General features: G+C 35.8%; 1 long non-coding RNA gene across 1 annotated transcript; it reads right to left on the reverse strand.

The window, feature by feature from the left end:
• Positions 1 to 229: 229 nt before the first annotated feature.
• LOC110702362 lies at positions 230 to 2902 on the reverse strand. Its single transcript, XR_002507461.1, has 4 exons — positions 2666 to 2902; positions 2278 to 2398; positions 681 to 865; positions 230 to 591 (listed from the first exon to the last, which is right to left on the reverse strand). It is a non-coding gene; the product is annotated as an uncharacterized LOC110702362 (long non-coding RNA).
• Between the last annotated feature and the right edge of the window lie 19908 nt (positions 2903 to 22810).

Raw genomic sequence — 22810 nt, forward strand, 5'->3', positions numbered from 1 at the left:
GTCTATAATCACAAAATTGCAACGCTTTATTTGTCATATTTTAGATGTCCTCTATTTTATCGACGCTTTTTTCTGTCCATATTTTTAAATTTAGCAACGCCTTTTGTAGTCCTTACTCTTTGTAAATGTATCCAATGCGGGAATGTTTATTGACATTAAAAAGTGACAAATAATTATATTATTACTAATAAAATAATCAAAGTATACCAAAAATAAGCTAGATAAAAGATGCTAAAAATCAAGTTATATTTAGATATAGTTAAGTACCAAAAATTACATCTCTAAAGTTAAATTATTCATAATTATTTCTTATATGAACCGCATAAACACTGATAAACAAATCAAAATTACATACAATATGCTTATCTACTATAACATGTTTAGATTAAACAAAAAGAAGAAGACTACTACTCCGTATTGTTTTATATATTTTGCAGCTTCTTTCTTATGCAAGTGTGTAGCTGATCTGGTAAGACATTCTTAGTGGAATAACTTGACACCGCAATGCTTCTGTAGATACTACTTGACTAGATATTAAGGCTGCCTCCTCCTTTCAGGACTCGGATCAACACGCGAAACTCTGCTCCATAGCTGCAAGAAGTTTTACTATACATCAAAACAACTAGTGAAATTACAAAGGCTGCAAGGTTTGGAAGAATACATTGTACGGGTTTTTTTACCTGTTCAGGAGTGGAAACCTATGCAATTTCATGAATCCTGCTCTTAAGCTTATCTAGGTTGGGTGGCCTCTTGTAGTCTTGTGTCTATGCATTCGCACTAACAAGCAATCCAAGAGGTAAAGGATAAATCACCCATACATTTACTCAAGTTTTTAGTCCCAATCTGCTGAGCCGGATTTGGCTTCCTGCAAAACAACCCTTCTTAAACGCAAATCAACACTGCCATAAATAAACCAGTACATAACACAAGAAATTGAAGAGTGAGCACATCTAAACTTGCATATAAAGATTAAAAAAAAAGTAAACTCTTACAAAAAAATTATGAGGTTAATAAGTTGGTTTACATCTAAAATATCATGCTTAGAATATTTAATGTTCTTCCTCAACATGCTTGGATTAAAAGGAATAAAGTGGCAAGACCAAAGGACTAGTATATACCAGCAAGCACAACCACATATTGAAAGAGTGCATTAAAGTGGAAGTGCTCTACCAAACAAGGAGACATAAAAACACATTTGGATGATTGTAAACATAGGCAGGCAGACATTGTAATGAGAGCAAACATAGGCCAATATTTATCATATTTATTTGAACAAGGTAGGGAAAAAACACACAGAAATTGTGCTTGATATAGTTTAGATAATACGAGTAGATTATACAAACGAAGAACGAACACAGTGCATTACTCGCCTCTATAGGATACTTGTGCCAAATACATAGTACTCCAACCTCATGAACTGCAATGAAGGCTAAAAGTTGTCCAGAAGTAAAGAAGGCAGAAACATCGCTAATAATAATCTAGACGGAGCAGAGATCAATAAAATTCTAACTGGGCTATAATGAATGTGGAAAAGACTAAGGTAAAACCCACTACAAGACCATTACCAATTATATCAAGTTGAAATATAAAATATACACCTATAAGGTGTGCGACAAAATGCTTGAAAGAAAAACTATAAACCAAAAACAAAATAGCAAAGCTCGATTGTTACCTTAATACTATGAGCAGGTTCACGAAGCTCTTAGTTGACTTTTCAATTGCCAAATATAGTTAAAACGGAGTATATAAATTCGATTCCACACGTATTGGTGTTATTGCAATTATAAAACCAAAATTCATACGAAATTTGAATAAAATATATAACATCGAAAACAAAAATATATAATCGCAGAGCATATCTTCACCATAAAAATCATAAATGGTTTTACTAGATCCTAAAAATGATAGGTGATTTCAACAGACCAATGCAAGAGCAAAAATATTTAATCGCAGAGCATCTCTTCACCATAAAGATTGTTCTATATGAAAAATTTCTATAATGAAAATTTTGTACATGATAAATTAATATAAAAAATATAGAAAATATATCACAATCAAAGTACAATCCTGCTACTAAACCAGATTTTACCAAAAAAAAATCCAAATGTTTTATTAAACAGAAAATTTGCCCAATTGAATTATCAATTAATTAACAACAAAGTTCTTAAACACTAAATCGCAAAAACAAATAAAACTAAAACGAAATCATAAAAAATCAATGAAATTCATACTCAATTATTAGGGAAAAACAATAAATTTAAAGAAGAGAGAATATACTCTTATGTACTGGTGATAATTAGCTTCATGACATCCAGGTTAGTGTGTGAAAAGTTCACGAACAATCACAATCCTTCATTGCTTTTTCCATTTCTTCATCATCCATGATATAAGGCGAGATCTGTAAAAAGAATTGAAAAAGAAGTAAGAAATTAACAACCTAAAATCAAAATCATTGATAAATGAGAGAAAAAAAACCCCTGATAAACATAGATTAGGGAAAACCTCAAAATAGCCAAATTAAAATACAAACTTATACAATTATACCATAAAACAAATCAAAACGAGTGATGTTAGGAGTAAACTACATAAAATTGAAGACAAACATAAATGAATTGTCGATTGACTTTAATAGACTAAGAAAAGGAGATGTGAAGAAAACTTGAACCTGTAAATTTGCGACAATGCCTAACTGCCTTGAAGATTTCAGATCTTGTGATCAAACAAAGTAGAAAAATTCATTAACCATAACTTGGAAGCAAAGAATGAAAATTTGAGGAGTGAGACTAGAGACTCGTAAGAGAGAGTAGAGGAGAGAGAAGATGTGAGGGTGGCAGTTGAATTGTAGGATTGAAAGGGGATAACCCTAAAACGCTGGTTAGTGGCTACAATGTATATCACGTGCATACGTGACTATTTTGTAGTAGTGAAGTTGTATTAGCAAATTGATTAAATTGACGCATCGTGAAGACTCGAGCAAATTTACAGGCTGTCATCAGATGATAGTATCGTCGCTAGACGACGAGATCATTGCCTGGCACCGGACACTAGTGTGTGGCGCCACAGTTAAGATCTTTACGCCGTTATGGAACATCGATATGGGATTGTTTCCAGTATTTTTCTCTAAAGGGATTAGCCTAAAAGTAGTACTAAGTCAAGTTTGATCAATTTATTAAACTTTAATCATTATTAATTAATTAATTAATCAAATTAGAAAAGTCCTTTCAGTCATTATTTTTATTTATTTAACTCATACACAAGTCAACAAACGGTTAGGAAAAACACATAGAGTATGCACAACGAATAATGCACAAGTAGTCAATATAGTCACGATATGATGGAATGAGTTTGCAACCTAACCATGGCTCTAGTTCTCTAAAGTTCGAAATATGGGTTAGTCAAAGAGGGTCCATGGTTATGAGTCCGGATGCACCACGCGGAAGCCTTACCTTTGAAAGGGTTGGCGCGTGTGGATGGGACCTCGCGAGTTAAACTTGCTTCCATGGTTTGGTGAATTCAACAATCTCGGATGTACCCTTCGTTGCTAGGAGCGTTCGATTGGGTAGATGGATCATTAATTCCTAGAGGGTTATGTCCATATGTAGAACACATATGGGTTTCAGAAAATAGGGAAAAACTTAATCAGGAAGTAAAACCGAGCAAACAATACTAGAAAACTAGTCGAAACAAGAAGGTAGATTTCTAGCTCGGTAGTGGAAGAATTTGGCGCGAGAAAATAGCGTCGTCGCAGACGCTGGCACTGTCGCTAGACAATAAGCTTGTCGCCTGGCAACAATGCCATCATTAGGCGCTGACGCTGTTTTCTCAGCGATAATTCCTACATGCCTTAGCATCTTTTTGTTCTTGAATTTTCCAGCTTTTTCGTAGCATTATTTCGATTCTAGTTGTGAAAGATATTTCCCTATATTCCTACGTGTAAAAATCCTATGTTTTTGACTCATTACGGATGGTCTTTCCAATGAGAACCTTTTTATGCATATACCAATAATGTCAATCAAAATTACGCACATGAAATACTTAGAACTCATCCACTCATTCTAAATCATTGCCAAAATAAATTTCAGAAATTAAAATAGAAATCATCCCCAGTGCAGTCGCTAAAAAACTGTAGGGAATATTTCAAGTCATCCCACACTTGAGCCCCACTGTGATCATACACTTAAGCATGGTGGCGTCCAAAGGGAAGGAAGCTAGACCAAAAGAGTTGCCAACAAGTTTTAGGAACTTGTAAACCGTTCACAGGGTGAAGGTTACACCCCTTAACAATCCAGGAGATCGTTAACTCCAATAGATCTGGAACCATGACTGGAAGTTCGGGGATGAAGGTACAAATCCAACCTAAAAGAGACTGAATATGTCCTAATAATAAGCCTCTACTTTATTCTTCTCGTATTCATGTGCACTTTCTGACTAACATGCAATCATTAGACTAAACCTAAACCTGTTTAATCTATGTTGGTTGAATATTAATGCACAAATAAATCTATTATTGACGATCACTAGAATTATAATCAAATTAACCTAAACAAGATTATTAATTATCTTATATATTAAGCATGATTACAAGTACAAATTCCCTTTAAACATGCATAAAAGGTGTGTTAAGCAATAACAATAATATCATCAAGCACCATAATAATCATAATCATCATAATAACAATTATAACAATTATAAATAATATCAATAGCAAGATCCTAGGCATGATACTAACAAGATTAATAACAAACCCTAGCATGTCACTAAACATGCATTAAAGATCAAAAATTTATCCTTAACATGATATTAGGAAAGAAATAGGAAGCATCATAATAATCATACTTGATATTAGAAATATTAATTATCCCTAAACATGATACTAGGAATCAACCAAAATCCCAAGCATGATTTTTATACCAAAAGATCAATAAAGTAATTAAATTACTTACTCCAATGCCTCGTACCTCTTTCTAATAACAAAATACATTCGTTAGTAACTTCAAGGAAAATAATAAATCAAACAATTAAATTAAATAATAAAAATAGAGATTTAGAACCAAACCCTTAGAAATATCAAACCTTTCACGTCTAGGGCAAAGACAACTTCGAACTTGGCTAGGTGTTTCTAAAGCTAATGAATGAGGAATTTTGAGAGAGGGAAGTTTTAGAAAAAGAAGATAGAGAGAGAAAGCTTCTACCTTTTTAGAGAGAGAGAGATAGAATTATAGATGTAGATGATTTGATAACAGGGAGATACGACCCCTATTTATAAGAAAAATAGCACAGGATCGACGAGAATCATATTCGGAATAAAATACCTCCTGTCGCAAACGACAGGAGCCAGCGCCAGACGACAAGCTTGTCGCCAGGCTACGAAGGCCAGCGCCAGGCGACGAAGATTAGCGCTGGTGATGACTCTGTCGTCTCGCACTGGTCCAAAAATCAACGGTTTTTCCACGCGTAATTACCTTTAACACCGGTTGTAGGTAATTAAGCGTCCGAGAAGTTTTCGAAATTGGATTTAATATATTTTATTCTAAATAAAACATTCTTTAAAATATAATTGATAGGCCCTCCTCTAAATCATCGGGCCACATTAAAAAATCATTGGGCCTAATTTAATTTGATCCATAACTTCCTCATAAGTCATCGGAATTGGGCCTATAATATATCACTGGAAAGCTCTTTTCGAGCCCAATCCAACTACACTATTATTGGACCTTTGTTATGGACCAAACCAAATTGAACTAGCTATTTTTCATGAATAGGAGTAAGAAAAGAAATATTTTTGAAAACAGAAAGAGAGATATTTTAATAAAAACATCCTAATCTTTAGAATTTCCACACTTTCACTTCATTCGATAATCAAATGACGTGAAAGGAATTCCACTAGGTTTTAATTTTGGGGAGACACATTTGGGTGTCTACACCAGTGTATCGGTTGAAAATGAGTTTGGTAGCTTTCTATGCTTAAAGAAACCCACCAAATGAAGATTATTGTGATACTTTCCATGCCTGAGGAAAGTTGACATATGAATTTGGCAATTTTCTGTGCTTGAAGAAATCTACCGGATGATATTTGTTGAGATACTTTCCATGCTTGAGGAAATTCGACAGATGAATTTGGCAGTTTTCTATGCTTGAAGAAATCCACCGGATGATACTTTCCATATATGCTTGAGGAAAGTCGATCGATAAATTTGGTGGTTTTCTATGCTAGAAGAAATCCACCGGTTAAGATACTTTCCATGCTTGAGGAAAGTCAATAGACGATATAATCATTGTCTTCTCCGCCTTAAGAGGTGGCAACGACCGACAATTTTTCATGCTTGAAGAAAAACTTGTCTAATGAAATTGCAAGTCTCTGTGTAACAAGAACCTTGCGCCGTGAATCGTCTTTGCTTAGGAGATGATCACTTAAAATGATGATGGTTCAACTATCACCGAACGTGGGCTGTAGTTTGTTCGGTTGTCCCCGAACATGAGCTGTAGATGGTTCTCTTGTCCCCGAACGTAGCCTGTAGATGGTTCGCTTGTCCTTGAACGTGAGCTGTAGATGGTTCGCTTGTCCCCAAACGTGGGCTGTAGATGGTCCGCTTGTCCCCGAATGTGGGTTGTAGATGGTCCGCTTGTCCCCGAACGTGGGCTATAAATGGTTCGCTTGTCCACGAACGTGGGCTATAGATGGTTTGCTTATCCCCGAACGTGGGTTGTAAATGGTTCGCTTATCCCCGAACATGGGCTATAGATGGTCCGCTTGTCCCCAAACGTGGTCTATATATTGTTCGCTTTTTCCCCAAACCTGGGCTGTAGATGGTTTGCTTGTCCCCGAACGTGGGCTATAAATGGTTCGCTTGTCCCCGAACGTGGGTCGTAGCTGGTTCGCTTGTCTCCGAACCATAAATGAGACCTGCAAAATGAAATTTGCCATGGGACTCAAATATACTGTGATTGACTTGACCAATTGACTTGACCAAACTTGAATTGACACAACATGACATGTGTATGACTTGTGATTGTGTGTGTATAAGTATGATTTGAGTGTATGAGCAGACACAAGAAATCGACAATGCAAAAAGCAAAAATTTTCCGTCATTTTTGTCATGAGTGGAGGGTACCGACTTTCTCCCGAAAAAGAAAGACGTGAAAAAAGATTTTGTTTTTTACTTTCCCTCGATGAAAAAATTTTGAAAAAGTTTTTAAACTTCCTCAAAAGAAGAGACATGAAAAAGGAAAGAAGTTTTGAACTTCCTCATTAGACGAAATGAATCGTATGGATTGAATTGCTTGTCTTGAAAATAATGTATGCATTATGCATGTCCATAGGCCAGGAGGCTAAGGACAATTACATCATGTGACACGATAGATAAATGAACTTAGGTCATGGATCTAAGCATCATATATGGTGTAAAGAAATGATCTTGAACGTCACTTAGGTCTGAAGCTAAGCTCGTATATAGATGAAGTGATTATTGCATAATGAACGTTGCTTAGGTCAAGGAGATAAGCACAATATGCTTTGTATGATTACAAATCATTGATATATAAATGGTACTAAGCACCACATTATGCGATGCGTGAAACAATGAATATTGCTCAGGTCAGGAAGCTAAGCAAGTATACAACGTTTCTTCTAATGAATGTTGTCTTGAAAGATGATGAAGCATACGCGGTACGGAAACAAGATTTCATGATAAAGGGTTCCTAAGGGAAAGATGATATGGATGTGCAAGAAGTGTGTGAAAGTGATACTAATCTGAGGCTGCAAAGGCTATGGTGAGGGAAATAGATGTGAGAAGAGTCAAGATGGTGACTCTTTAGGCTAGGTAGGCTAAATGATGTGGGTTCAAGCCCCCAAGTCTAGCTCTAGATGGATAGAGTCATAGGGATAAGCATTGGATATTCTATGACTCGGTCATGCATATGAATGCGGCTGCACCTCAATGTGAGGTTGCCTACGTATCCGTTAACAATCAGGCCGAACGTAGCTCTAACCGAACTTTGCACAAGTGTATGCACACCTCAAACAGGTCTTTCAACGGTTGTAATGTGGTTAAGCTGAAGGTTTAAGGAAGAAAGGGGTAAAAGGCTCAAGACCCGAGCGAAGCCCCCAAGATATGCAATTGTGTATTTGAAAATTTGGACTTTGCAAGTTTTATTTTTCATATATTTTTTTTATTTGAATTTATTTTCTTTTTTTTTTGAATCAATGTAGACAATCTTGGATCATGCAATCCATCACTCACTTAGCATTCATGTTTCTCAGTACCAAGCACTCGATGAGAGACGCAATTTGAGACGTGTTCATATTGAAGACATTGGAACACTTGCCTTTAGACATTTTTTTATTTTATTTTATCTTTTTTTAACTTGCTTTCTAAATGTTACACAAATTCCACACCTTCCCATCCCAGGGTTAAGTGAATGTGGGTAGAATAAATAAGGTTAATCGTTGGACGAGGCTTAAAGTGGTTGACGAAGAAATGGATATGTGACTGAATGGTTACAAAGGTGTCTCAAGTCATTGGTGTACCTTGTGTTTAGTTCGGTAAATGCTTTTTTTTTTTGTTATTTTAGATTTTAACAGCTCACAAAAACGCTAAAATTGATTTCAACACCTCCATAAAAAAAATGGATTTTAACACTAGATAAATTTCCAAAAAATTGGTATTACCACCACTTAACGGTTTCCATCCAAAATTTCGTTAAGTGTGGCCCACAGTAACACGTGTCAGCATTTTATTTGTTCAAAAAAAAAGAGAAAGTAAAAAAAAAAATCTAAAACTACCCCAGCCACCACCACAACGCCATCCGCGCCACCGCTTCCTTCCCCCCAACTCACCACATCCCTCCTTGAAACCACCACCCGTGTCGCACCACCAGCCCCAACCCAACAGAACCCTCCCCCTCCCATTCCCGCAACCGTAACGCCCCTTAAAACCACCAAACCCAAAACCCTCGTCCCCCCTAAACGACCACGAACTCGGCCTTAAAAGGCTGAAATTGGCCGATTAAGGCCATTAATCCCCAAAACCGGCCGATTTTGGCCATTTATGGCCAGATTCGTGGCCGTTTTGGGGAACAAGGGTTTTGGGTTTGGTGGTTTTTGGGGGCAATACGGTTGCGGGAAAGGGAGGGGGAGGGTTCAGATGGGTTGGGGCTGGTGGTGCAACACGGGTGGTGGTTTCGGGGAGGGTTGTGGTGAGTTGGGGGGAAGGCGGGGGTGGCGCGGGGGTGGCGCTGTGGTGGTGGTTGGGTAGTTTTAGGTTGTTCTTTTTTAATTTTTTTAATTTTTTTTCTTTTTTTGGCCAATAAGAACACGACACGTGGCTTATGGACCCACTTAACGGATTCCTAAACGGAATCAGTTAAGTGGTGATAATACCAAATTTTTAGAAATTTATCTGGTGTTAAAATCCATTTTTTTATGGGGGTGTTAAAATCAATTTTTACGTTTTTGTGAGGTATTAAAATCTAAAATTTCCTCTTTTTTGAATGAGTGAATGAAAAATGCTATGATTGAGACGTAAAGGAAATATGCTCATTTTATTAATGAAAAAGGTGAACGAAACACATGAAACATATAGAAATTCGAAATGGAAAACCTATGATAGACATGAATGGGGGATGGAGATGAATGGTAAAAAAAAATTAAAAAAAATAAAAAAAATCAGGAATCTTGCACGAAGGATCTGTTGTCCGCCTTGTGTTCATTACTTCTTGCCGCCTGGAGGAACAGGAAGTTTGTTTGCATCCACCAAGTCTTGAATAACGTCCTTCAAATTCCAGCATTGTTTGGTAGAGTGACCCCTTCCTTGATGGTACTTGCAATGGGCATTAGGATTCCATTTGGCGCTCCTTTCTTCAGGTTTTAGCTCTGGAAATGGCCCAATAAGTGTGATCAAGCCTTGACCGTAGAGGCGATCAAAGGCCGCATCATAAGTCATTCCTAATGGAGTGTAAGTTCTCCTTTTCTTGAGCAATGGAGCATCAAGAGCTAACACTTCATTCAGATCAGCTAGGCTTATATTGTTGGTACTTAGTATTTTCTTGCTTAGAAGACGAAGAAGAAGGAAGACCGTTCTTGTTGTTTTTCCAAGTGTTATTATTGTTACTACCAGCAGCCTTTATTAGCTCATCCTCGATATTAATGTCGATGTCGTATACAGCTTCGAAAGTGTTCAGTGGAAGAAATTTGAGATGTTCTTGTAGGAAATATTTCAAGCAATACCCCAAACTTGAACCCCACTGCGATCATACACTTAAGCACGGTGGTGTCCAAAGGGAAGGAAGTTAGAGAAAAAGAGTCGCCAACAAGTTTTAGGAACTTGTAAACCGTTCACAGGGTGAAGGTTACACCCTTTCACGATCCAAGAGATCGTTTAATCCAATAGGTCTGGAACCAAGACTGGAAGTTAGGGGATGAAGGTACAAATCCAATCTAAAAGAGAAATAACCTGCCCTAATAATAGGCCTCTACTTTATTCTGCTCGTATTCATGTGCGCTTTCTGACTAACATGAAATCATTAGGTTTACCCTAAACAAGATTATTAATTATCTTATTAAGCGCGATTACAAGTACCAATTCCCTTTAAACATGTAAGAGAGGGCGTGATCAAGCAATAACAATTATAAGCATCAAGCAACATAATAATAATCATAATAATAATCATAAAAATTATAAAAATAATCATGTTAACAATAAAGCATAATAATAATAAGATCCTAGGCCTGATACTAACAAGATTAATAACAAATCCTAGCATGTCACTAAACATCAAAGATCAAAGCTTTAACCCTAACATGATACTAACATGCTATTAGAAAATAAATAAGAAGCATCACGACAATCATACTTGATATTAGGAATTTTTAGTTGTTACCCTAAACATGATACTAGGAAGCAATAAAACATCCTAACATGATACTAGGAATCAAAATAACAATCTAAGCATGATTTCTATATCATAATATCAATTAAACGGTTAAAGTACTTACTTGGATGCCTCGTACTTCTTTCTAATAACAAAATACAAACGTTAGTAACTTCAAGGAAAATAATTAAATTAAAGAATTAAATTAAATAATTGAAATAGAGATTTGATAAAGTTTAGACTAGATTTGGGACCAAACCCTTAGAAATATCAAACCTTTCACGTCTAGGACGAAGGCAACTTTGAATTATGCTAGGTGTGTCTAGATCTTGTAAATGCGGAATTTTGTTAGTGAAAAGGTTGGTTTAGAAAGAGAGATAGAGAGAGAATAAGCTTTAGCTTAGAGAGAGAAGATAAGAATTAGAGAATTCTGGTTAAGAATCAATGAAGGTCTAAGGACGCTATTTATAATGAAAATAGTCCAAATTTGATAAAAAAGAATCAGAGTTTGAAGAGGAATAAAACACGCCACTGTCGCCGCAATAGCCCTTGTCTCCGCGCGACAGGGTCTATCGCCGCACAACAGGCCTGTCGTCCGACGCTGCAAGACAGTTTTTATGGATTTTGTTTTTATCATATCTTTTGATCCAGATGTCCAAATAAGGCATATAATATGTAGTTGGAAAGATCTTGAAGTCTAATTTCCCAACCAATTGGAATCAGATTAAAAATTTTTGTAGATAAAAAGATATGGCCAAAATAGTGGAAGGGTTTCAGTTTTGGATAGAGTTTTGTATCTCATTCATATCTTTTTCGTTATAGCTCGGAATTACAATATATCGTTGGAAATATAATTTCAATATCTATCCAAACATATAAGATTTGGATAAAGATTATGAGGCACGAAAATAATATTTGAATATATTCCATCGTGTACAAAACAAGGATTCTCAAAAGGAGTAGTTTTATTCGATTTGAAACTCTTTGAAACATAATTATCAATCCTAACTCCATTAGGATTTAAGAGAACCTTCTAGAGTATTCTATAAGACTACAATCAATCCTAATAGCTTTATTAATGATAATTAATAATAGGCTCTCCTCTAGATCATTAGGCCGCATATAAGAGCCAAACCGGGCCCAATTTAGTAGTTTGGCCATAACTTCCTCATTATTCATCAGAATTGGGATTATAATATGTCGTTGGAAAAGTATTTTCAAGCCCCATCCAACTAAACTATTATTGGACCCTTGTTATGGACCAAACTAAACTGAAATGCACGTTTATTTCATAAATAGGGTAAGAAAAGAAATATTTTCAAAAACAGAATCAAAAGATATTTTAATAAAAACATCCTCATCACTAGACTTTCCACACCTTCACTTTATTCGATTATGATTTGACGTGAAAGGTATTCATCACCGGGTTTGGTTTTGGGGAGACAAAAATGGGTGTCTACAGTTCCCTATACTTATGAGTTAGATTTTGGATGAAGAGGCGAACTATCTCTCTTTTTTGGGAGGATCTACCAAAAGTGAAGTCGTTTTCCTCCACCTGTTCAGATAGGCGGTGAAGCCTTCATTCTCTTTCAGTTTGAGAATGGAGAGTTCACGTTCAGAAGTTTTGGTTTGAATGTTACACTTGTAACGATTCATGAAGCTGTCGGTGACATCTTGCCAAGTCGTAGTACGCTTGGCATCTAGGGAATAAAATCATTGTTGGCAAGCATGCTCTAAGGAGAGAGGGAACACCGTAGGGAAGAGTGTTACGTCCAATCCCTTGAGAGCCATGGTTGTAGAGAATGCCTTCAAATGGAATATTGGATTGTCAATAGGCTTGAACTTTGGAATATCAGCAGTGGAGAACTTTTCAGGGAGCTTGTCTTTCACATCCAAAGGAGTAGGAGGTTGTTCCAAATAAGTTAAATCCTCATAAATCTTACTCATTTGTTCCTTTAATTTGTCAAGGGTAGAAACAGTGACCTTATTTTGTTCCATGGTAGTCACCTAGTGGTAAGAGTTTTCATCATGACAGACAGTGCCTCGATGGATTTGTTGATGTTCTCAATATTTTGCTTAGTGGCCAATGGAACGAACTGAAAGTAGTTTAAAGGTGATAAGTAATGTGGACATGGAGAAGTTATCTTTGAACGCCTCTTAGATCTGAGAGATTGTTGCGGTAATGACTCGAACCGTATTAATATATCCCTTCTCCTTAACCAAGTACTTTGAAATAAAACAATAGTTGTTTGACTCATTAATCAAGATAGGAAAGGAAGGGAAAAAAAGACATTTGAAAACATGTGAGAAAAACTCCATTCATTTTTTTTATTATGACAAAAAAAAAAGGTGCATGAACCTATTATACGATCATAAACGACATGGTGAACGACTAGAGTCAAAACATAAAGAAAGTGTGTAGACTATACTTGACTCGTGAGTTATTAAGTGATGTTATAAGACTCATGGTATGATCACATGGCTAGACATGAGGACGTTGTGAAAAACAAAAGACCCAATGACCAAATAGCCCGGAAGACTAAAAGACAAACTATCTTGATTAATTTCGTCCAATTTTAATGTTTATGCTATTTACTAGGTGAAAACGGTCCATTGGCAATCGTTAGTCATAAATAAGATCAACCACAATCAAAGACAAAAAACACATGTTAAGGTAAGCACAAAAATCGCAAGAAACTAGGAAGAGGACAAGGAACTAGAAATGGAGGAAAGTTAGGCATTTACAAATGCATAAGAAGGGGAATTCATGTAATTATACATATGTACAAATGAATGCATATTCTGGTATCATTGGATAATCAAATGGTACCACTGAATATACAGTGATACTATATATGCACATAATGGTATTATATATGCATTCGGTTGTACAAAATTTATGCATAAATAGTACCACTGAGGATTAAATGGTACCATATAAACTTTCAGTTGAACGATCAACATGTGGTCCCCCATCACGTGATACAATCCGACCAAAAAATAGGTGGGGTCCACCTACATACCTCTCTCTTCCTATCTCTCTTTCTTTTCTCCTTCTATCATGTGATTTAATAATATTTTAATCAATGTTATGCATTTACAAATGACTAACTTTCCTCCGTTTATAATTCCTCGGAAGAGGACTAGAATTTTAGAAGAGTTAGGACTCATGGGTATAAATAAATAAATAAAAATAAAAAATCTATAATACTATGTTATACGAGTTGACACGGATTGAAGGACTTGTCTAAGACTAGTTTGACACCAAAAGATAAAAATAATTAAAAAAAAAAAAGTTGATGCTAAAAAGACACCTAAACTGGGTAGGCTATAGTACATCGGTTATGACTTTTGATCTGTGACTTTGGTTGGGGCGAAACCAACTTTAAATGAAAGATATAACTTGGGGATACAGATCCATATGTTGCACGACACGTAACTCTTTCTAGAACTCCGGCTATGACCAAAACAAGTTGAATCTTATGCAGGATACGAGAATAAAAATCCGAGTGAAAAAAAAAAGAAAAAAAAAACTTTGACTCGACTCTAAAAAAACAAAGGTTTGATAAGAGAAAAATAAATAAATAAATAAAAAGTAAAAAAAATGCACATATAAGCACATTGTCACGCATGATGCAATAAGTACGCAACCTAAAGTCAAGTTCTATGTTTGACTATGGTCAAGCTTATTTGGGTGTCAAAGGGTAACACGGTTAAGAGTTTGGACGCGTTAGCAAGGCAGCCTCCCTTGAGGGTGTATGCCAACGGGCGGCTCCGCGAGTTGGTGATAAAATCGAACTCGACTCCATGGTTTAGGTGGATTTAAAAACTCGGATGAACCCTTATTGACATGAACGTTTTCGGGTTAATAGAGCTTAAATCCCCCGGGCTAGCCTAATACGTAGAACACGTACTATTGTGGAAAAATAGGTGACCTAAAAATGCATATGCATCTGTGACAATGCCAATTAAATTGCAGGAATACAATTCTAGAATCTTTCAAGTCTCATCCACCCATCTCAATTAAATACCGATCACTCAAATCGATAAATAACCAATAATCCTCCCCAGTAGAGTCGCCAAATTGTAGGCGTCATTTGAAGTGCGCCTACGTTAAAGCATGTGTGAATATGCTTGGCACTCATATGATGTGGGAATTGACATATACGATTAGGGACAAGGAAAGTAGGGAGCCGCCAACAAGTTTTTTAGGAACTTATAAACCGTTCACGGATCATTTAAGGCAACCACCAATAAGGGACAACAAAAGGCAACAACGATTGGCCCTTGAAGGTTACACCCAATTCATAATCCATGAGATTAATAACTCCATATGGTTCGGAACCACGAAAAGAGGATCGGGGATGATGGTACGAAGTGAGTCATGCAATCACATTCGCCCGTATTGGCCTCAACTTGATTCTTATAGTGAAAAGTGAATCCTGCAATCTCAAAGGCATACAAACAAAATATTCAATTTGCTCCAAACTATTATTATGCTAAATTGGTTTAATATTAATGCAACAGATAACTCTATGATATTTTGATCACTTCGATTAAACAACAAGAATAAAAAAGGAACCTAAACTGGTCGTCTAAAGTATCTTATTAGGCGTGATTTTCAATTACATATTTCCTTTAAACATGCAATATGGTGATCAATAAATAATATAATAGAATAGACATTAATATTGGAAGCAATTTAACAATAATAGCGTTAGTCAAATCAAATAATAAAAATAACCCTAATCATGATACTAGCAATATTTATAATAAGAGTAATTAAGTGAATTAATTACTCACTTTTCGTGTTTTCTTGAATTGCTACATCATAAATAAATTGTTAGTAATTTCAATAAATATATAAATCAAATTGAAACAACTAAATAAAAAGTAGAGTTGATTTGGTCCAAACCCTCAATTAATTATACCTTTCACGCCTTAATTTAAGGACGGAACCTCGGGTTAGGCCAGGTATGGATTCCTTGGAGTGTTTAGGGGAAGTATTATAGAAGAATAGGGAGGCTAGTGTTAAGGCTAAAGAGGGATAAAAGAATGATTTTTTGATCAAGATTGTTGATGATTGAAAAATAGGTGATATGACCTTTATTTATAATGAAAAAGAAGGATCGAAGAATTAAGAAAAGATCCGAATTTAATCAGAATAAAACCCGATGACAGCAGTTTTTTTGGTTTTTATTCTTATCATATCTTTTGATCCAGATATTGGAATAAGATAAATAATATGTCGTTGGAAAGCTGTTGAAGTCTACTTTCTAACCCAATTAAAATCATATTAAAATATTATGTATAAAAAAATATTTGGTCCAAATAGTGGGACAGTGTCAGTTTTGGATAGAGTTTGATATTTCAATCATATCTTTTTCGTTATAGCTCGAAATTAATATTATAATGTATCATTGGAAAGATAATTTCAAGGGCTATCCAAACATATAATATTTGGATAAAAACTATGAGGAACGAAAATAATATCTGACTATCTTTGAACGTCTTTCAATTTGAATAGAATTAGGACTTTCAAAAGAGGAGTTTCATTCAATTTCAAACCCTTTAATCTTATCTTTTCAAAAAGGATAATTAAGATCTTTTAGAAACTAAAAGAAGATTCTAATTAATCTTAAATGGTTTAGGAATGGTATTAAATCCTTTTGGACCCTCCACATGATCATTGGGTCGTAGGTAAGGTGGGCTTATGTTTAGTTTGGGCTCAATTTAGTATTTTGGCCACAACTTATTCGTTATAACTCTGATTTGGGCTTATAATATATCGTTTCAAAGCTATTTTCATTTCAAATCCCATCTAACTATTCAATCATTGGACCCAGATTATGGACCAAAATAAATTGGACTAAATTTTTTTATAAAAAGGACACGAAATGAATTATTTTGGGTTTAAAGGCATAAAAAGAGGAAAATAAGTTATGGTTTAGGGAAATGGGCTAGGAATTGGGTTGGTTTATGAATTGCATTGGGATTGAATATGGATTTAAGCACTCTAAGATTAAATACTCAACCCGACCAATAATGGCGATGAAAGGTTATTTATCATCGGGTTTGGTTTTGGGGAGACATTTTTAGGTGTCTACACTCGTTCATGCCTTTCTCCCAAGTAGAGTTCAAAGGATAATTAGAACGAATCGTAAGTTTACCTATGCCCAAATTGGTATACATAAACCTGAAATGAGTTCGGGAGCGAGGGTACTATGATAACGTTCCCTTTAAAGGGGAATCGTTATCCTAGCCCTAGTACGGCCTCTACTAGCTCTTCCTTTTCACAATTTCATCACCAAAAAATATATGAAACGTGGTACCTAAAACTAAGTTAGTTGATTTTATTTACCGCGTTAATTACGTAGGAATTACATTGCTAAAGTCATTATTCTTATTTAATCAATATTCGTGAATAGAACGAAATAAACAATATTTTGCCTTGGCTTAAGTGATCAATCAACAATTAATTATTCAATCATATTCTTATTTAACGCAAGATACTATGTGAAATTAATTAATTAGAAGTTTGTTTAAAGTGATCAAACAACACTAATTAATTAACACAAGAAAAATAAGGTGATTGATCTAAGTGCTCGGGAATTTACCGCTTCTCTCTACTAGATCTTCGTTTAGAACACTTATGGACTGCTTCTTGTTCGGGAACCTCCACCGTAGTAACAAGTATTAACTGGGGTGAGTGTTTAGGACAAGAGGGTTTGGTAGTTCTTAAAGTTTCTGCCAGAGTTTTAGGTTAATATTTGTCTGTTTGAGCCTCGTATTAAGCCGCTTTTTATAGGGAATGGGTACGTTTAGGGTTTTGAACATTCTGTTGCAACAGGTGTCGTGCGCATCTTAATAGGTTACACGATAATCCAGCATAAGTGAGTTGGTCGCGCTGCTAGAGGCAGCGCAACTGATAGTCTTGCGCGCAGTATTATGGTAAGATTCGATTTTATATTTTTATGAAATTCTGAATCTTCCGCAAGCGCATCTGCGCATTACTAGCAGTTGCGCTGGGTGATGCGCAACCTTGTGAGTTGTGTGTGCTAGACCAGCACAACTCATTGAGATGCGCGCGGATTTCTCTGCGACAGCATTGATTTTTAACCTAGGCGCCTCTATATCCGTCATTTTTAGGTTTTAAGCTCGGGCTTAAGCCTAAGGAAAAATTGTCAAAAATAAGACGACCTTTATGCGGTCTTCCAAAAATAAAAAGACCTTTTGATTATTCCATAATAAAATGACCTTTGACATGCATCTGCTCAAAATAGAACAAAAAACTGGTAACCTGTTTAAAAGGTTGTTTTCGAACACGTGTCATACTACAATTGGCTAGAATTATTTTTTCAATTTTCTTTTACATGAATTGATTTTTAATTACAAAAAAACAACTAAAAAATTTCTCCTCCTCTCCTACTCCCAGTCAGTGACAGGGTATAGTCGTATCCCCTAATCAAAAGTATTACCTAAGTCCACTAACTAATGCAGATAGGGAAGTAGGGTCGAATCCACAGAGAAACGAGTCTTTTTATTCCTATTTAATTTATATAATTTAGATTATAAAGTAACCACAATATAATGATCGAAGGAAACTAAACTACGAAGATTAAGAATAAGGAGAAAACAATATATAAAAGGATCTAGGGTATAGGTTCACCAATAAATAATATTCCAGGGTAAAACATAATAATCAATCATTAATGCATACATTAATCAGTTCATAAAGGGCTTTCGCTACATATTACAATCACACGTTTAATTTACCGGTATTAAATCTCATCTCCCAAATCTCGACTTAACCATTTATAAATTAACCTGCCTATTGAAACTAGACCTAAACATCAATTCTCATCTGTCGAATCTCGAATCAATATTGTTAAACTCATGCATAAAAGATCTGTGCAAATCTAGTCACATAGCATTAAACAAATCAATAGGAAATTAATCTAGTATTGATAATCAACAACAATAAATTACCCCTTCATATTATTTATGGATCCCCACAAACCCTAGAAATAAAACTACTCGCACATAAATCTAAACTAATCAAAGCAATAAAACAAGACATGATCAAAGGAATAAAATAAACAACTAAGATTAAGAGAAGAGAAATCGTTACCAAATAAATCTTGAATTAAGAATAGAGTTGAGAACAAAGTATAAGAGAGAGAAAACTAATCTAAAAGCTAAGTAGAGAGAGAAAATCTAAAAAAGAAGGTAAATAAAATTACGTACAAAAATCGTACTTAAACCTCCCTAAAACAAATCCTAATTGAAAACTAATCAAATCCCCTAAAAAACACGCGCCCGATCGGGCAAAGGGCCGCCCGATCGAGCCCGCCTTTTTCTCTGCGTACTCTTTTAAACAGTTGCGCCCAATCGAGCTAGCAGCTCACCCGATCGGGCGCGCCTTTGGCCACGCACTAGCACACTCTCGCGCGCCACGCCCAATCGAGCTGAACTTTCCCGATCGGGCCCTTGATTCACCTCGAGGCTTGTAACTTCGATTGGGCTTATCTCTTCGGCCCAATCCGGATATCCACTTAGGGTCTTGATCATTCGGTCCAAATACATCGGTATCCCGATTACCGAGCCCTTAATCACCGGCTTGATGACTCTAATCGGCCTTGGGCTTCAAAGATGGTCGTGTCCTCCTAACGCTCGTAGTTGCTTCGTGAAAAAAACCCGGAAAACGCTCTAAGTGTGAAATTTCCTACAAAACTCAAGCAAAACTACAAAAACACTAGAAAACACAAATTAGTAATAAAAGTGGCCCTAAAGAGCCAAAAACACTACTAATTATGACCAAGGGACGGGGGTAAAATACTATATAAAATAGACATATCAAACTCCCCCAAGCCAAACATTTTCTTGTCCCTAAGCAAAGATCTCATCAATGAATAAATAAATATGCTTCACCCCAAAAAGTAAAAAATCAAGCACAAACAATTCAGGGTAAATCAAATAAACACGCTTCAAAGTCAATCAATCAAATCCACCCAATTACCTTTCTTCCCTATCAATTGTCAAATAGAGCAAACCACAAGAGCATATAGAATTCAAGACTAGTGCTCACACACTCAACTCTTATTTTTGTGGCGAGTAAAAGATGTACTCGATCGCTCTCTAACCAACCCCTTTATGTGAACAATGCCCTCCCAACTCACACTCTCGTGTGTATAAAAAGATGTACGCTCAACCTACTAGTCGACTTGAAATATGTCAAATCATAACTTGCATTGATAAACAACACTTTCACATTCATACAACTCTATGCACAAAGGTAGAATGAATGCCTTCGTCCTCCACAATGTGCATAATAACGATTCATACAAACATTACTTATAGTTGCAAATCAATACTCAAATTCATTGACATACCAGGAACTAACACACATTCCTAACCAAATCAACTAGTCAAGCACTATATTCACAAGCAGCTGGGCAAAATTGACGCATGTTAAGGTTTCAAGGCAATCAAACATCAAATCATGATCAACAAATCCACAATATTTATCATCATATACCAAGAATCAAAACAATTTTCTCAAGTAAGGGGCATAGGGAAGCATGATTTATAATTCATTGGAACGTATTTTTGGATTTTTTTTTTATTTTTCAATTTTTTTTTATTTTTCAATTTTTTTGTATTTTTCATATATAAGAAAAAAATAAAACTAACCTAGAAATCAATAAATCTAAACTAAGAAAATACACCAAAAATAAAAGAAAAGAGAAAAAGAAAGATACCAAATCCAAAATCTCCCCAAAGCTAGAATCAGACAATGTCCTCATTGGCTCGGGAACTAGCCCAACATAGCTAGTCATGATCATCCTCATCCATCCTCGAATAGCCTCTTCGCTCTTCATGGCTAGAACCGGCTCCTCCATGGCTCGAACCACCACCTCCGTAACCCAAACCACCTGCAAAATAGTTAGGGTCTACATTCCCCCCAAGCCCACCAAAAGGAGCATCGGTCCCATAACCGTGGACCGAAGAGTAGTCCACATAGGTACCAAAGGCACTTAGGTCCGAATATCCTCCTTGAGGATATTGAAACCAATTGAGAAACAAGTGAGTCAGAAGGGGTAGCCCCCCGACGTGCGTAGTCATCATACATAGGGTATAAACCCCTCCCAAGGTTTCTCTCCATATGCCCCACCCTTCTATCTAAAGACCCTACTCTCGTATCCAAGTCTCGCACTGTTGACTCGAATGAACAATACAAGAGGAGGGGTGAATTATATTGTTGAGGAACTAGGGTAATTTTTGCGGAATTCTTAAAGAAACTTAAACAAAAACTTTAAAGTGCAAGAGAGATTTTACGTGGAAAACTTCTTGGCCCTAATCAAGAAGAAAAACCACGACCACAAGGGATTTTAATCACAACTCTTAATAATAATAGGGCAAACAACCTATTACAAATTAAGACTTCTAAACTCAAGTTCCTCTACGAACTTAAGTTCCCCCTCAACTGATCCCTCAATCAGTTGAGCTCTCGAATCTCTCTCTTTCTTCTTGCTTCACTCAAAGCAATTTCACACTCTAGAGTTTACCCAAACTCTACCCCAATACAACTCAAGATTATACTACTAAGATGCTAAGTACAAACACACTCAAGGACTTAAGTGGATTTTTTACTCTTTTAGAAAAGCTAAGAATCGTAATCCTCAAGTGTGCTTTTCAAAACAGAAAACTAATCCTATTTATACAGGAGGAAAGCAGTTGAAAACCTTACGTTTGCCTTAACTCCCACTACACCACAACTTCCATGAAATAAGGAAGTGCAGTTCGTGGATGCTAGGGCAGCAAGCTGAAGCACACAATAAGGAAGTGATTCCTTTATTTTCTCAACCTCCTTTACCAAGTAAAAGCCGTTTTAAAAATAGTTTTACCAAGTCAGATTTTCCAAAATATTAGGATAAAATCAGAACAGAAAATCTTTTAATAAATAAGATATTTTTACTTAAAAGATAATTTTCCGAAATAAAATTAAATCTTGTTAAAGAGAGGAAAATAAAATCTTTATAACTGAAATTAAATCCACTTAAATCCTACCAATTAACAATGTACTTAACATATATACAAGAAGCCTAAAATAAATAATAAAGATACAATGGACTCCTTGGAACACAGTGAAGCTTCGACTCTGAAGCTTCAGATCCTCACTCAAGGAACTTGGCTTCTGATTGTCTTCTATGCTCATCCATAGCTCATCCTTAGACCTTGTTCCATGCTCCGTTCTGACTCTAGAACTTTGTTGCATATAAGAACCTGTCAAGTACATCAAAGCTAATAGACAAAAGTTAAAGCCCTTATGGGTTTGCTTAGGTTCCTTGAGTCATCATCAAAACTTAAGATCAACAATATTCCCCCTTTTTTATGAATGACAAACCTAAGAAAACTCACAAAAAAAAATTTAAAAGACAATCAGAAAACGAAAAACTTAAAATAAAAATGAACTAGCTAAATCTAAACAAGGAATTGAATGAAAGTAGTTATAGTTATACCTTCTATTAAAAACGGATGGAGAGCTTGTCAACAATTGAGTTTGCCTTCTTTTCCCCCTTTTGGAGTTCATCAAAATTAATGCACACAAATATACATATCTAAACACAACACCATTTTATTGGTTTGTGTCCCAAGCATAGAACAAAGCACATATAGGCAGAAATAGTATGCAAATAGTCATAAAGCAAGCAAGCAACATCCATATAAACAAACTGATGTTCCTCCAGAACATCAAAAACAAAAGAAAATACCCTGTTTAATTTTTTACAGACCAAAAGAAGCAAAATAAACCAAGTTTAATACAGACCAAGATCAAAAGATAGTTTGATATATGAGATAGGCAGAAAATAGGATTAGGCTGTAGGGGTTGGGGTCTTGTGCTCTTCTTCTGTTTCCTCAGCAACCTCTTCTTCAACA

Source organism: Chenopodium quinoa, unplaced genomic scaffold (assembly GCF_001683475.1).
Source record: "Chenopodium quinoa cultivar QQ74 unplaced genomic scaffold, ASM168347v1, whole genome shotgun sequence".
Classification (NCBI taxonomy): Eukaryota; Viridiplantae; Streptophyta; class Magnoliopsida; order Caryophyllales; family Amaranthaceae; genus Chenopodium; species Chenopodium quinoa.